The sequence below is a fragment of the Salvelinus namaycush genome, chromosome 2, assembly GCF_016432855.1.
Source record: "Salvelinus namaycush isolate Seneca chromosome 2, SaNama_1.0, whole genome shotgun sequence".
NCBI lineage: Eukaryota > Metazoa > Chordata > Actinopteri > Salmoniformes > Salmonidae > Salvelinus > Salvelinus namaycush.
This window is the reverse complement of record NC_052308.1, coordinates 55,935,229-55,952,360: the sequence shown is the minus strand read 5'-3', so window position 1 is coordinate 55,952,360 and position 17,132 is coordinate 55,935,229. Positions and strand designations below refer to the sequence as shown.

General features: G+C 43.4%; 1 protein-coding gene across 1 annotated transcript in view; it reads left to right on the top strand.

Moving 5' to 3' along the window:
• The first annotated feature begins 8,850 nt into the window (after positions 1-8,850).
• Positions 8,851-17,132, top strand: part of LOC120064694 (CMP-N-acetylneuraminate-beta-galactosamide-alpha-2,3-sialyltransferase 2-like) — a 50,008-nt gene continuing 41,726 nt past the window's right edge. The window contains exon 1 of the mRNA XM_039015318.1: positions 8,851-8,948. The gene's annotated coding sequence lies outside the window, so the exon portion shown is untranslated. The remainder of the gene's footprint in view (positions 8,949-17,132) is intronic.

Below are 17,132 nucleotides of genomic sequence, written 5' to 3'. Positions count from 1 at the left end.
TACAAAGGCAAGCACAGCCAAGAGCTGCCCGGTGACACAAGCCTACCAGACGAGCTAAACTACTTCTATGCTCGTTTCGAGGCAAATAACACTGAAACATGCATGAGAGCACCAGCTGTTCCGGACGACTGTGTGATCACGCTCTCCGCAGCCGATGTGCGTAAGACCTTTACACAGGTCAACATTCACAAGGCCGCAGGGCCAGACGAATTACCAGGACGTGTACTGCGAGCATGCACTGACCAACTAGCAAATGTCTTCATTGACATTTTCAACCTCTCCCTGTCCAAGTCTGTAATACCAACATGTTTTAAGCAGACCACCATAGTCCCTGTGCCCAAGAACACTAACGTAACCTGCCTAAATGACTACCGACACGTAGCACTCACGTCTGTAGCCTAGAAGTGCTTTGAAAGGCTGGTCATGGCTCACATCAACACCATTATCCCAGAAACCCTAGACCCACTCCAATTTGCATACCGCCCTAACAGATCCACAGATGATGCAATCTCTATTGCACTCCACACCACCCTTTCCCACAAGAACAAAAGGAACATCTATGTGAGAATGTTATTCATTGACTACAGCTCAGTGTTCAACACCATAGTGCCCTCAAAGCTCATCAATAAGCTAAGGACCCTGGGACTAAACACCTCCCTCTGCAACTGTATCTTGGACTTCCTGATGGGCCGCCCCCAGGTGGTAAGGGTAGGCAACAACATTTACATTTACATTTTAGTCATTTAGCAGACGCTCTTATCCAGAGTGACTTACAGTAGAGTGCATACATTTTATTACATTTTACATACTGAGACAAGGATATCCCTACCGGCCAAACCCTCCCTAACCCGGACGACGCTGTGCCAATTGTACGTCGCCCCACGGACCTCCCGGTTGCGGCCGGCTGCGACAGAGCCTGGGCGCGAACCCAGCCCAGCCTGGGCGCGAACCCAGAGACTCTGGTGGCGCAGCTAGCACTGCGATGCAGTGCCCTAGACCACTGCGCCACCCGGGAGGTCGTCTGCCACGCTGATCTTCAAGATGGGGGCCCCTCAGGGTGCGTGCTTAGTCCCCTCCTGTACTCCCTGTTCACTCACGACTGCGTGGCCAAGCACTACTCCAACACCATCATTAAGTTTGCTGACGACACAACAGCGGTAGGCCTGATCACCAACAATGACGAGACAGCCTATAGGGAGGAGGTCAGAGACCTGGCCGTGTAGTGCCAGGACAACAACCTCTCCCTCAATGTGATCAAGACAAAGGAGATGATTGTGTCCACATCACCAACAAACTAACATGGTCCAAGCACACCAAGACAGTCGTGAAGAGGGCATGAAAAACATATTGCCCCTCAGCAAACTGAAAAGATTTAGCATGGGTCCTCAGATCCTCAAAAGGTTCTACAGCTGCACCATCGAGAGCATCCTGACTGGTTGCATCACTGCCTGGTATGGCAACTGCTCGGCCTCCGACCGCAAGGCACTACAGAGGGTAGTGCCTACGGCCCAGTACATCACTGGGGCCAAGCACCTCTATACCAGGCAGTGTCAGACGAAGGCCCTAAAAATTGTCAAAGACTCCAGCCACCCTAGTCATAGACTGTCCTCTCTGCTACCGCACGGCAAGTGGTACCGGAGCACCAAGTCTAGGTCCAAGAGGCTTCTAAACAACTTCTATCCCCAAGCCATAAGACTCCTGAACATCTAATTAAATGGCTACCCAGACTATTTGCATTGCACACCCCACCCCCTCTTTTACGCCACTGCTACTCTCTGTTATTATCTATGCATAGTCACTTTAATAACTCTACCTACATGTACATATTATCTCCATCATAAAGTTGTGAGAAAGCACACGTCATCAGATTGAAAACATAATTTTCATCAGTGTGTAACAGCTGTATGCAAATCCAAAGTTAAACACAAAAAACAGGACATGATTTCCCAAAAATGTAATACAAACCTGTGTACCCCAAACTGTATAGCATGGTACTTCATTACAGAGAAGATCTATTGGTCAGACATGGCCTGGTGTACTTCTCTATGCAGTTACATTAACCCAACAGTCCTTTTATCTTCCCAATTAGCATCAAGATAATTCATTTTGGGTAACCAATGCACTCTGAACAGACTGCATGGCTTGTAACGACCCCATTCCATTTAACGGAATGTTATATGGGCACTACACAAGCCAGACACAGGAAGGAAGCCAAGCAAGGAGATAAAAACCTAATGGTGCCTATGTCCTTTGCATGCTGATTTATAGCTCAGTATTTCCAGTAACCTGATAGCCCTATCCTACAGTATGGCCGTGTGACCTCAGAACCATATGGAGAAGGCATGTCAAGAATGTATTGACTGACTTTGACTGACAACTGAATAGGTTAGGAAATTACCTCAGGCTCTACGGTTCTAAATTCTGAAACCAAACTGGGGTAGATATATCCAAAGAAAGTTCAATGGTATTGTAGCGAACAGAGGGAGTGGGAAGCAAACCCGGGTTTCTGGTGGGAAAGTCAAACCCCCTACGCATTGTGCCAATAGGGTTAACACAATTGATGGGAATTGTAACGTGACTCATACAGAGAGAAGGGCTTCACTGCCCCCTCCACATGCTTTAACTGACCTCAGCCCCCTCACACATCAAAGCGTTCCGATGGCCTCACAGCCACCATTCCATTTTTAACACCAATGAAGCAAATGGGCTCCCGAGTGGTGCAGTGGTCTAAGGCACTGCATCTCAGGCTGTATCACAACCGGCCGTGATTGGGAGTCCCATAGGGCGCTGTCGTCCGGGTTAGGGTTTGGTTGGGGTAGGGGTAGGGGTAGGCCGTCATTGTAAATAAGAATTTGTTCTTAACTAACTTGCCTAGTTAAATAAAGGTTAAATAAAAAATAAAAATATGGCAGTGGTGGAAAAATAACCCAATTGCCATATTTGAGTAAAAGTAAAGATACCTTAATAGAAAATGACTCAAGTAAAAGTGAAATTCTATTCTATTCTATTCTCCTGATTCCTGCGTACAAGCAAAAATTAAAGCAGGAAGCACCAGTGACTCGATCAATAAAAAAGTGGTCAGATGAAGCAGATGCTAAGCTACAGGAATGTTTTGCTAGCACAGACTCCAATATGTTCTGGGATTCTTCCGATGGCATTGAGGAGTACACCACATCAGTCACTGGTTTCATCAATAAGTGCATCGATGACGTTGTCCACACAGTGACCGTACGTACATACCCCAACCAGAAGCCATGGATTACAGGTAACATCCACACTGAGCTAAAGACTAGAGCTGCCGCTTTCAAGGAGCGGGACTCTAACCCGGAAGCTTATAAGAAATCCCGTTATGCCGTCAGATGAACCATCAAACAGGCAAAGTGTCAATACAGGACTAAGATCGAATTGTACTACACCGGCTCCGACGCTCATCGGATGTGGCAGGGCTTGCAAACCATTACAGACTACAAAGGCAAGCACAGCCAAGAGCTGCCCGGTGACACAAGCCTACCAGACGAGCTAAACTACTTCTATGCTCGTTTCGAGGCAAATAACACTGAAACATGCATGAGAGCACCAGCTGTTCCGGACGACTGTGTGATCACGCTCTCCGCAGCCGATGTGCGTAAGACCTTTACACAGGTCAACATTCACAAGGCCGCAGGGCCAGACGAATTACCAGGACGTGTACTGCGAGCATGCACTGACCAACTAGCAAGTGTCTTCATTGACATTTTCAACCTCTCCCTGTCCAAGTCTGTAATACCAACATGTTTTAAGCAGACCACCATAGTCCCTGTGCCCAAGAACACTAACGTAACCTGCCTAAATGACTACCGACACGTAGCACTCACGTCTGTAGCCAAGAAGTGCTTTGAAAGGCTGGTCATGGCTCACATCAACACCATTATCCCAGAAACCCTAGACCCACTAGGGGTAGGCCGTCATTGTAAATAAGAATTTGTTCTTAACTAACTTGCCTAGTTAAATAAAGGTTAAATAAAAAATAAAAATATGGCAGTGGTGGAAAAATAACCCAATTGCCATATTTGAGTAAAAGTAAAGATACCTTAATAGAAAATGACTCAAGTAAAAGTGAAAGTCACCAAGTAAAATTCTACTTGAGTAAAAGTCTAAAAGTATTTGGTTTTAAATATACTTATGTATCAAAAGTAAATGTAATTGCAAAAATATACTTAAGTATCAAAAGTAAAAGTATGAATCACTTCAAATTGCTTATATTAAGCAAACCAGACAGCACAATTTAATTTTAATTTTTTTATGTAAGGATAGCCAGGGTCACACTACAACATGCAGACATAATTTACTAGCGAAACATTTAGGTTTAGTGAGTCTGCCAGATCAGAGACAGGGGATGACCAGGGATGTTCTCTTGATATTTGCGTGAATTGGAACATTTTCCTGTCCTGCTAAGCATCCAAAATGTAACGAGTACTTTTGGGTGTCAGGGAAAATGTATGGAGTAAAAAGTACCTAATTTTATTTTGGAATGTAGTGAAGTAAAAGTAAGTTGTCAAAATATAAATAGTAAAGTGCAGATACCCAAAAAAACTACTTAATTAGTACTTTAAAGTATTTTTACTCAAGTATTTTACACCACTGGCAAACGGAGAGAGCAGGAAGTAAACCCTTGTCTCTGGATTGAAAGACAAACGCCCTATGTTTCACACCAAGTGTTAACCACTTGGTTGGAATGGTAACGAGGCTCATGTAGCGAGGATCCCTAAAATATACTGTATGTTTAGTCACTGTGTGGACTAAATTGTTTTACTGTGTGGACTAAATTCTTTTAAAACGAATTATTAACATTTTCTGTAGATGGTTAAAGGACAAGTTTGGTATTTTTATATTTCTTATTTTACCTTGAAATTAGTCTACAGACCTCAATAAACTGTAACCCACTGTTCGAATTTGTTCCAATAGCCACTGCTAACTTTAGCCAAGTATCTATACTCCATGATGATTCATCCACGGAGTTGAGTGGAGACTAGAGTTTTTGGAGTGAACCTCCGACTCCTTTGAGTTGCTGTGCAGTTGATACTTCTTAAACACTTACCGTGTTCCTATGCTTGTCCTCTGTAGCTGCGTGACTTTCTTTGTTAGCTGAAATCCATACTTTTTAATAAAACATTAATCAAATACAACCACCAACTGTTTCCTCATTGCTGTTGCCTTAAAGGGGAACTGCACCTGCTGATTTGGCCTCATTTTTTGGCTTGCTCCTCAAGAAATGCTGGCGGCTATGACAGAAGCCAAATGTGAGTTGGCTTTGGGGTGTGGTTTGATGTGGGTGTGTCCTTGCCACCACCAAGACACACCCATCTGTCAGAACCTTGTCCACAGCTGTTTCCCCCCACTCAATCACAACAAACGAACCTCCTGCAAGTCAAGTTCAATAACTACAGGCAGATGTATGGTGAGATGAGGAAGCTTTGAATAGATTATTAGCCTACAAAGGATTGGCAGCAGCTACTCTTCCTGGGATTTGGCAAAATTAAGGCAGTTATGCAATTTTAAAACCATTGCAATACATTCATTACAGAATTCACAACACACTAAGTGTGTGCCCTCAGGCCTATACTCCACTACCACATATCTACAATGCAAAATTCATGTGTACATGTGTGTTAGTGCGTATGGTATCATGTGTTTGTATGCATGTATCTGTGCCTATGTTTGTGTTACTTCACAGACCCCGCTGTTCCATCAATCAATCAATCAATCAATCAATCAATCAATCAATCAAATGTATTTATAAAGCCCTTCTTACATCAGCTAATGTCACAAAGTGCTGTACAGAAACCCAGCCTAAAACCCCAAACAGCAAGCAATGCAGGTGTAGAAGCACGGTGGCTCGGAAAAACTCCCTAGAAAGGCCGAAACCTAGGAAGAAACCTAGAGAGGAACCAGGCTATGGGGGGTGGCCAGCCCTCTTCTGGCTGTGACGGATGGAGATTATAACAGAAAAAGGCCAAGATTTTCAAATGTTCATAGATTACCAGCAGGATCAAATAATAATAATCACAGTGGTTGTAGAGGGTGCAGCAGTATCTAACCAGCAGTATCTAGACAATACACAATAAAAGTATGAGCTACGACCTAACTAAATTATAACGAGGTAGCTAGCTACGCTAACGTTAGCTAAAACGATAGCTAGCCTGCCTCGCTAGGTAACATTAGCTAGCCTGCCTCGCTAGCTAATGTTAGCTAGCCTGCCTTGCTTTATCAAAAGATGGCTACCTACATAACCAGTAATAACGTTATCTAACATTGCTAGCTAAATTATACCAGAGAGGTGATTATATTCCAGTATCTCTGGTTATACTCACCACCACCGGTCACTGCACACCAAGCTAGCGTTACTGGTACAGACTTGGGGACCGACGAACTCCAAGCACCTATTCTGACCACACACTAGCTCTAGGGTCCTTCGACAGGATCTTTGGCTGTGGAGGCATGGTCAATCCGTGTAGGGCCCGTGATCCTTTGAACGCGTTGGGGGTGATGAAGCCCCATTCAATGAAGTGAAGCGAAGGGGGCAGAGGGGCGATTTGCACATAGAGCTTAGCAAAAGGGGCCATGATTTGTTGACATAATTATGGCACAGTGGGAGTGAGGTTTGTGGAGAGAATGGATCCTTGCATTTTGGCTGATCCATATGTGGTGTCAGGTTGGGTGAAGAAGAGGTTGGGGACTGTTGAGTTGGTGAGAGTAACTCAGAGTGGATTAGTGATGATTTATTGTGTTTCTTCAGTCCAGAGGGAGAGGGCACTCTGGACCACATGATTAGGAACAAGAAATGTGACTTGCTTTGCTCTCCGGAGCAGGGCGCCATTGAAAGGAGTAACAACGAGGGTGGCATTAAGTGTTGAGGAGGATCAGTATAAATGGAAGATTCCCGGTGTCTGTGATGCCTGCCGTTTGGTGCAACACAGATCCGTTCGAGAGGGTGGGGAAACGGAGAAGACAATGTCTGTCCTGCTGAGTTTTGATGTAGAGTCTTTGCCGGACAAGGTCAAGTAAGGAAGTGTAAGTTATTCCTTGAGAGCTTTTGTTCCGAAAATACTACAGTGTTTTAGCTGTCAAGTTTATGGGCATGTTACAGCAGTGTGTAGGAGGGAGATTCCTAGATGTGTGCAAGGAGGCATGAGACGAAGGAATGTGCAGTATCGGTGGAGAAAGTTGTGTGTGACAGATGTGGGGGTGCCCATGGGGCTGGAGCTCCGTGGTGTCCGGTGAGAGAAAGTCAGGTTGAGGTTGCAAGAGTAGTACAGAAAGTGTTGTATGACAAAGCATTGAAGAGCGAGGTAGAGGAAGATGGGTACAGGGTGAGGGATACTGAGAGTATTCCTGTGGATAGGCAGCGACCAAGAGAGAGTGATGGGAAGATCATGTCCTTCATTAATGTAGGCTTTTTAACATTCATAGAGAAGTACTTGGGATTGTGAGGATTTACTGCAGAACAGTAGCAGGGGGGTTGAGTGGTAGTGTTCTGTCCTCTCAGACCGTTGGTCTGGAGTAGGATTAGATAGGGTTAAATAGTGGAATGCGGTGGTGTTTTTTTAGAGAGGGTTAATAGTTGGAAGGGCAATTTTCCTTTTTCCCAATGTTGTATTACTGCATCAAGAATTTAATGTAGTTAGGCCGTGAACGGCCTCGCACACTAGTACAGTAGGTGGCGGTGTATGCACCTAAAAGTTGGATGCGATCTGCCAAGTGAGAGAGGAGCATGGAGGATGGAAGGAAGAGTGGAATAAGAGACAGGTTAGCTATCAAGGGCTGTGTATGAAAGCTCTTTTTCGGGAGGCTTGGTGGGAAGATGGCGGAAGTGAATGCGGAGTTTGAATCAAGCAGCGCGTCGAGCAAATTTGGTGAAGACGAATGTCTTCAATGAACAACAGTAGTACTGGAACTGTTGGAGTGGAGGATACGTGTGTGAGTGATAATGAATCACTTCTTGATGGGATGGTTTCATTGAGTAAGGATGCATTTGTGGGAAACCCGTTTGAGGTTTTGAAAATGGTGAAGTATGCGCTTGGAAAAGTGGAGTCTGTCCGAGTGACTTTATTTTGATTAATTGTATTTCTTAAGAGTAGAGGAAGATTGCAGTGGGCCTCAAAAAACAACAGAAGTTTTGTGTTTTGAACTTCGGAGTAGAGTCACCTCAGTGGTGACGACAGATGCTCAGGTTGAATACCTGAATAGAATTCCTGGTGGGGTTAGTGCCTGGCGTCTGACCTGCTGGATGAATATTGTTTTTTGATAAAGAGCAAATACCTACACATGTGAAGCTTGGTTCTGTAAGATACACTGTAAGAGATTTAGTCCCCAAACCAATGCAGTGTAAGAATTGTAAAAGATTTGGCCATGTTTCAAGTGTGTGCAGACGAACAGTGTATACTGAAAACGGTGTGTAGAAGGATGACGTGTTGCAATTGTGGTGGGGATCATGATCCTGAGTTCCTGGAGTGCCCTGTAAGGATGAAGGAGATTGCCCGTTCTAACTTTTGCCACCTCAATCGAATCTCCTATGCAAAAGCGATTAAAATAATTGAGAAAACAAGTGATGCTAGTGAAGATATGGTAGTGGATACACCATAGCCTGTAGTAAATGTTTGCTGCCAGACAACAGATACCCTGTGTTGTTGTGTTCATTGCCACAGTTATAAACTGTATTTTTTTGTGAGAGTCATGGAAAATTTACTTAAATAATCTAACTCAGACGTTAGGCTACCAAGGGAAAATGAGTCAGTCATTCCATGATAAACATTTTGCGTTTCTCAATGGCTATTTCTAAAACATCCACGCACGCGTGAGCGCTCGCACACGAAATTGGAGGCAGGGCAAATAAGCACCCCGACCTCATGTACCTTCTGGTCATGCTTTACCAAAAACAGTTATGCTGCTGAGCTGTCGTCCCGCGCTATGTAAGTATGTCTCCTTTTCGTGTGACTATTTGCCTTTGTACAAATGACTCAAAAACGGGGAAGACGTGGTATCGAATGTGTTGTGTAGCCATCATAGCAAGGGTTGAAAACGTTTTCATCCAAAGTTACAATGTATCAACTTTGAGAAGGCACGTAGTTTACTTACTATATACGATTCCGGAATGTTTTTTTTTATTATAGTAAGTAAACTATTGGTATATTAGTTTCATTCGATTTTTCAAAATGTATCCGCCCTATGAACGCTATGGGAGATAGTCAACTGCATAGAAGTTACGAGAAACCCGCTATGTGAATGACGTGTTCATAAAAGTTTTCTTCGAGGATCTTGAAAAGAAAGATTGGATGGCACCGTTAACGATCGTTGTGAAAATTGTTGCAAAGCTATACGACATTTTGCTGTATTGGAAAAAACTATATTTTGTGTAATCCCCTCCGTTTTTTAGTCGTACACAAAAAAAGAACAGCACCACCGAGGTATCTATTTTGAAGTGAAATGAGATTAGCACATGACCCATAAACAAATTACTACAATGGAATAATCTGTGTTAAATAGAGCCGTTTTTATTATGAGTTACTAACGTAGTGTGAGGCGTCGCCATCCAGTTTTTTTGTTGTCAGTAATGCGTTTATGTACACACAGTTCTCCCCCCCCCCCCCCCCCCATACTCAGCACTGGAGTCACTGCAGAATTTACATTCATGTAAGCACTAGCGATACTGTATGTTGGTGAATTGTTTCCATCATCCAGGCTGAATTTTAAGAGAAGTGCACAATCAAAACAGCTGCAAGAAGAGTTAAAGGAAGTGCCCTTCTAGCACTTCTTCCTACACAAAAGAAGAGCGCTGCACTATAAAAAGGAACATACCTGTGGCTTGAATCTATGGTTCTCAAGTCCATTCATTCCTCATTAGCAATGAATGCAAGGTAGCTGGTTTTAGCAAGTAAAGCCATAGTATTTAATCTCTCCACACCCACTATGGCCCATTGTGGAGAACCCATATGTTCTGTGCTCATATAACATATAGTGACTTGTCATAACAACAATGTGAGGATGTGGCTGGTGAACGGTATTGTGCCTATTGTTATACATTTACAACCAGAGCGTCCTTTTACTATGGACTAAGCACATCACAAAGTAACAGCTGTTACATTCCTGTAGTCATGCAATGTTGGGCTGGTGCTGGAGGTGATGGTTGGTTGCAAGCATATTTCCAATTTGAGTGGGGTGAGCTTTCCTGTATTTGGAAGGTGAAGGCCCGCTCTGTCTTTTGTGTGTGGTCTATACTGACGCAACTGCTGGAAACCAATACCTATGTTGCTACTGTCCTAGCCGCCCAAAAGATAACAACCCTCTCCGTCACCCTCTTGAAGCTCTCTCCTAAATTCCGACATACACCACCCTGCATGCCACAGGAAATAACAGGCCCTTGCATTTGAGTATTATTTACTCAGCTCCGCTTCTAGTCTAAATCTTCTAAGAGGGGATTTGTTGTTCTTGTTTATCCCCTTCCTCAGCTCTCATTTTTAGTTGTTTACTTTAATTCTGTGAAAATGTTGGTCCTACTTACTTTTTCTCCCCCCTAAGTTGCCAGTTTGACTTGTGTGAAATGAAGAGACTCCTTTTACAGAGCTCACTTAACTACATTTTGCTGTTAAAAAGTGAGTTGTAATGCAAAGTCAGACACAAAGGTTCCCCCTCCTGAATTGAATATGAATTTGGAATTTGCTTGGCTAAGACCCCTATGAACCAATGCTACTTAATATTGTTGGTAGAGCATAGTTGTGGGTTTCTGGTTTCTGTAATGTGAGAGTCAGAAACGTTTTCTATAGGCTCCAGGCTTTGTCCAGTAGCGGCACTGTATAGAGCTAGGCGGTATACCGTATTTTATGATATACCGGTATTGATGCAGGGACCGGTTTGGGTTTTTACTTTACCTTCTATACCGGTATTTGAATGTTTGGTTGTTAAATGTGCTACGCCAGGTGTAATGTCAATTTTTATAGTTTACTTCACTACTTGAGTCATCTCTCTCCGCTCTTTCTCTCTGTGCCACTTTCCACACAGACCTAGCCACGCCCCCTGTCACATAAGGAGCGCAATTTGATGTTCCTCAACCACAGATACTTGCGTTCAGTCTGAAAGGTCAATGCAGCACATGCAACAATGTTGATGACGACAATGCTGTTTTCACTTTGCTTCTTAATATAAATCCACTAGCATTCTATAATGACACTATTAGTTTGTTTCTTATGTAACAGTATTGCTTCAGTCCCTCTCCTTGCCCCTACCTGGGCTCGAACCAGGGACCCTCTGCACACATAGACAACAGACACCCACGAAGCATCGTTACCCATCGCTCCACAAAAGCCGCGGACCTTGCAGGGCAAGGGGAACCACTACTTCAGGTCTCAGAGCGAGTGACGTCACCCGATTGAAACGCTATTAGCGCGCACCACTGCTAACCATTTCACATCGGTTACACTCACCCCCCTTTCGACCTCCTCCTTTTCCGCAGCAACCAGTAATCCGGGTCAACAGCATCAATGTAACAGTATAGCTTCCGTCCCTCTCCTCGCCCCTACCTGGGCTCGAACCAGGGACCCTCTGCACACATCGAGAACAGCCACCCTCGAAACATCGTTACCCACCGCTCCACAAAAGCCGTGGCCCTTGCAGAGCAAGGGGAACAACTACTTCAGGTGTCAGAGTGAGTGACGTCACCCAATTGAAACACTATTAGCGCGCACCACCACTAACTAGCTAGCCATTTCACATCGGTTACACTTACATCAGCAAACAGCTAGTTTGTCTTTTCTTAGCAAGTTGCCCTAAATCTTGTGAGATGCTAATTGTTAGCCGCTAATATGTACTGAGTAAGAGCAAACGTAGCTAGCTAATACATCCTGATAATACCAGTGATGGTGTAGACCTAAATCAGCATGTTGTTTGTGCAACAGTATCTTCTAAATCAAAGAGGACTATGCAAAGCAAGAATATGTTAGCTACATGAAGTAGAGAACATGCAATGTAGCCAAAGCTTATAGGGTCCCCTATGAAACACTTATCAGCACTTTATTTCCTACCCTGTCACAATAACTCCTACCTGGCATTTTAATTCCTTTTCATCTCAAATAACACTGTATTAAAAGTGCCCACTATTATATTCTAACTATATAATTAAAATAGTCATTCTATTTCCATGAGTCCAACAGTTTTGCTCTAATTCTAATTTGCAAGTCAAATTGCAATTGCAACATTTGGTTAAAAATAAGTCCTAGATTATTTGCCCATATCGTGCAGTCCTATTTCCAGTGTGGAAATTATCTCAATTGAGCAGTGGCGTAAAAATACTTTCAAGTACTACTTAAGTTTTTTTTGGTATCTGTACTTTACTATTTTTATTTTTGACAACTTATACTTCACTACATTCCTTAACAAAATACTGTACTTTTTTTCTCTGACACCTAAAGGTACTCGTTACATTTTGAATGCTTAGCAGGACAGGAAAATGGTCCAATTCACGCACTTGTCAAGAGAACATCCCTGGTCATCTCTGACCTGGAGAACTCACTAAACACAAATGCTTTGTTTGTAAATGATGTCTGAGTGTTGGAGTGTGCCCCTGGCTATCCGTCAATTAAAAAAAACAAGAAAATGGTGCTATCTGGTTTGCTTAATCTAAGGAATTTGAAATTATTTATACTTTTACTTTTGATACTTAAGTACACTGCTCAAAAAAATAAAGGGAACACTTAAACAATGTAACTCCAAGTCAATCACACTTCTGTGAAATCAAACTGTCCACTTAGGAAGCAACACTGATTGACAATAAATTTCACATGCTGTTGTGCAAATGGAATAGACAACAGGTGGAAATTATAGGCAATTAGCAAGACACCCCCAATAAAGGAGTGGTTCTGCAGGTGGTGACCACAGACCACTTCTCAGTTCCTATGCTTCCTGGCTGATGTTTTGGTCACTTTTGAATGCTGGCGGTGCTTTCACTCTAGTGGTAGCATGAGACGGAGTCTACAACCCACACAAGTGGCTCAGGTAGTGCAGCTCATCCAGGATGGCACATCAATGCGAGCTGTGGCAAGAAGGTTTGCTGTGTCTGTCAGCGTAGTGTCCAGAGCATGGAGGCGCTACCAGGAGACAGGCCAGTACATCAGGAGACGTGGAGGAGGCCGTAGGAGGGCAACAACCCAGCAGCAGGACCGCTACCTCCGCCTTTGTGCAAGGAGGTGCACTGCCAGAGCCCTGCAAAATGACCTTCAGCAGGCCACAAATGTGCATGTGTCAGAAACAGACTCCATGAGGGTGGTATGAGGGCCCGACATCCACAGGTGGGGGTTGTGCTTACAGCCCAACACCGTGCAGGACGTTTGGCATTTGCCAGAGAACACCAAGATTGGCAAATTCACCACTGGCGCCCTGTGCTCTTCACAGATGAAAGCAGGTTCACACTGAGCACATGTGACAGACATGACAGTCTGGAGACGCCGTGGAGAACGTTCTGCTGCCTGCAACATCCTCCAGCATGACCGGTTTGGCGGTGAGTCAGTCATGGTGTGGGGTGGCATTTCTTTGGGGGGCCGCACAGCCCTCCATGTGCTCGCCAGAGGTAGCCTGACTGCCATTAGGTACCGAGATGAGATCCTCAGACCCCTTGTGAGACCATATGCTGGTGCGGTTGGCCCTGGGTTCCTCCTAATGCAAGACAATGCTAGACCTCATGTGGCTGGAGTGTGTCAGCAGTTCCTGCAAGAGGAAGGCATTGATGCTATGGACTGGCCCGCCCGTTCCCCAGACCTGAATCCAATTGAGCACATCTGGGACATCATGTCTCGCTCCATCCACCAACGCCACGTTGCACCACAGACTGTCCAGGAGTTGGCGGATGCTTTAATCCAGGTCTGGGAGGAGATCCATCAGGAGACCATCCGCCACCTCATCAGGAGCATGCCCAGGCGTTGTAGGGAGGTCATACAGGCACGTGGAGGCCACACACACTACTGAGCCTCATTTTGACTTGTTTTAAGGACATTACATCAAAGTTGGATCAGCCTGTAGTGTGGTTTTCCACTTTCATTTTGAGTGTGACTCCAAATCCAGACCTCCATGGGTTGATAAATTTGATTTCCATTGAGAATTTTTGTGTGATTTTGTTGTCAGCACATTCAACTATGTAAAGAAAAAAGTATTTAATAAGAATATTTCATTCATTCAGATCTAGGATGTGTTCCCTTTATTTTTTTGAGCAGTGTATATTTAAAACCAAATACTTTTAGACTTTTACTCAAGTAGTATTTTACTGGGTGACTTTCACTTTTACTTGAGTCATTTTCTATTAACGTATTTTTACTTTTACTGAAATATGACAATTGGGTACTTTTTCCACCACTGCAATTGAGTGCAGGAAATGCAGAAATGATAAAAGTGCTGAAATTTGTTTTGGTTAAAGTTGAATTGAACAGTATAATACAATCAGAATGGAGAAAGACTCATTGATATCACTTAGAATGTATGTGTTGCCACCCTAGGATCACTCACTACTCATAAAGCAAATGTAGAACTTGTATTATTCAAAAACAAAAAATACAGTAAAATACCGTCATACCGTCCAATTTAAAAAAAAATACCGTGATATAATATTTTGGCAATATCGCCCAGCCCCACTTGGGTAAAAATCACTGATTAGGCTTGGGCGGTGTACCGTATACCGGGGTATTTGGAAATAGCCATGGGATGGTTTTTCAATGCCGTTGAAACTATTACGTTATTCAATAAATGTTCATATTTGTTGCTACTTTAAGTAAATGCCTGCAGTAGACTTTGCAATACGTTAGGAGATAGAGCAGATCGCGTTCTTTTTTTCACCTGTCACATTATTTTACTTTATGAAGCTTACCGTAGTTGTCCAGAACAGTTGAGCCAGTCGTGTGTTTGTAAATGGGAGAAAGCGGGAAGGAGAGTCCAGATGTTTATTTGAAAGGGTCACATTTTATATTACATTTACATTTACATTTAAGTCATTTAGCAGACGCTCTTATCCAGAGCGACTTACAAATTGGAAAGTTCATACATATTCATCCTGGTCCCCCCGTGGGGAATGAACCCACAACCCTGGCGTTGCAAGCGCCATGCTCTACCAACTGAGCCACACGGGACCGTGTGGCTCAGTTGCTAAGCTAAGTGTTTTTTTTGTTGCTTCAAGAGTGATCAGGGACATGCAACTATAGTTTTCCTTAACAGAAAATACATTACTGCAAAACATTTGGCAGAAAATAGCTTAATTTTCATCAGATGACAACAGACATGCAATGCTATTTGGCTGGCAGCCACAGAAGTAAATTAACTTACAATGAAAAAGCAAGGTCTTTGTGACAAAAACGAGGCATGGCCATCATATTTCTAATGTTTATCGTAGAAAGAATGTAGCCCGCTACATTTCCTAATGTTTTGCTTAAAGTTAATCGAGCATTTTACCCAAGAAAAGTAGACTGGCCACACCGAGAACCCAGTGGGCAAAACCTGAAAAGAAAAAAGAATGGACATGGTTGAAAACTGGTTGAAAAGGGATGTTTTTTTTCTGGACAGAATATTACTTATTTTTCTGACCACCACACAACCAGCTGGTCATAATTCTGTTTCCGTAGTCACCAATATAAAGTTTATATATACAACATATTCTTACATTTTTGTTTCCTTTACCCCGTTTTCTCCCAAGTTTCATGGTATCCAATTGGTAGTTACAGTCTTGTCTCATCGCTGCAACTCCCGTACGGACTCGGGAGAGGCGAAGGCAGAGAGGCGTGTGTCCTCCGAAACACAACCCAGCCTAGCCGCCCTGCTTCTTGACGCAATGCCCACTTAACCTGGAAGCCAGCCGCACCAATGTGTTGGAGGAAACATTGTGCACCTCGCGATTGTGTTAGCGTGCACTGTGCCCGGCCCGCCACAGGAGTCGCTAGTGCGCGTTGGGACAAGGACATCCCTGCCGGCCAAACCCTCCCCTAACCCGGGCGACGCTGGGCCAATTCTGTGCCGCCCCATGGGTCTACCGGTCACGACAGAACCTGGACTCGAACCCAGAATCTCTAGTGGCACAGCTAGCATTGCGATGCAGTGCGCCACTCGGGAGGCCATATTCTTTCATTTTAAAATAGATAAAGCAGTGCAAATCTACATCAAAAATGTTTGCAGATCTGCATACAGTAATTGTTTCATAATTCAACCCTGACATTACATGCTAGAGGTCGACGGAGTATGATTTTTCAACACCGATACCGATTTATTGGAGGACCAAAAAAAGCCGATACCGATTAATCGGCCGATTTAAAATAAAAAATAAAAAAAAAAAAAAATATATATATATATATATATATATATATATATATATATATATATATATATATATATATATATATATTTATTTATATATACACATACATACATACATACATACATACATACATACAGTTGAAGTCGAAAGTTTACATACACCTTAGCCAAATACATTTAAACTCAGTTTTTCACAATTCCTGACATTTAATCCTAGTAAAAATTCCCTGTTTTAGGTCAGTTAAGATCACCACTTTATTTTAAGAATGTGAAATGTCAGAATAATAGTACAGATAATTTTTTATTTCAGCTTTTATTTCTTTCATCACATTCCCAGTGGGTCAGAGGTTTACATACACTCAATTCATATTTGGTAGCATTGCCTTTAAATTGTTTAACTTGGGTCAAACGTTTCAGGTATCCTTCCACAAGCTTCCCACAATAAGTTGGGTGAATGTTGGCCCATTCCTCCTGACAGAGCTGGTGTAACTGAGTCAGGATTGTAGGCCTCCTTGCTTGCACACGCTTTTTCAGTTCTGCCTACAAGTTATCTATGGGATTGAGGTCAGGGCTTTGTGATGTCCACTCCAATACCTTGACTTTGTTGTCCTTCAGCCAACTTTGGAAGTATGCTTGGGGTCATTGTCCATTTGAAGACCCGTTTGTTGCTTCAATATATCCACATAAATTTTCTCCCTCATGATGCCATCTATTTTGTGAAGTTCACCAGTCCCTCCTGCAGCAAAGCACCCCCACAACATGATGCTGCCCCCCTGTGCTTCAAGGTCAGGATGGTGTTCTTCTGCTTGCAAGCATTC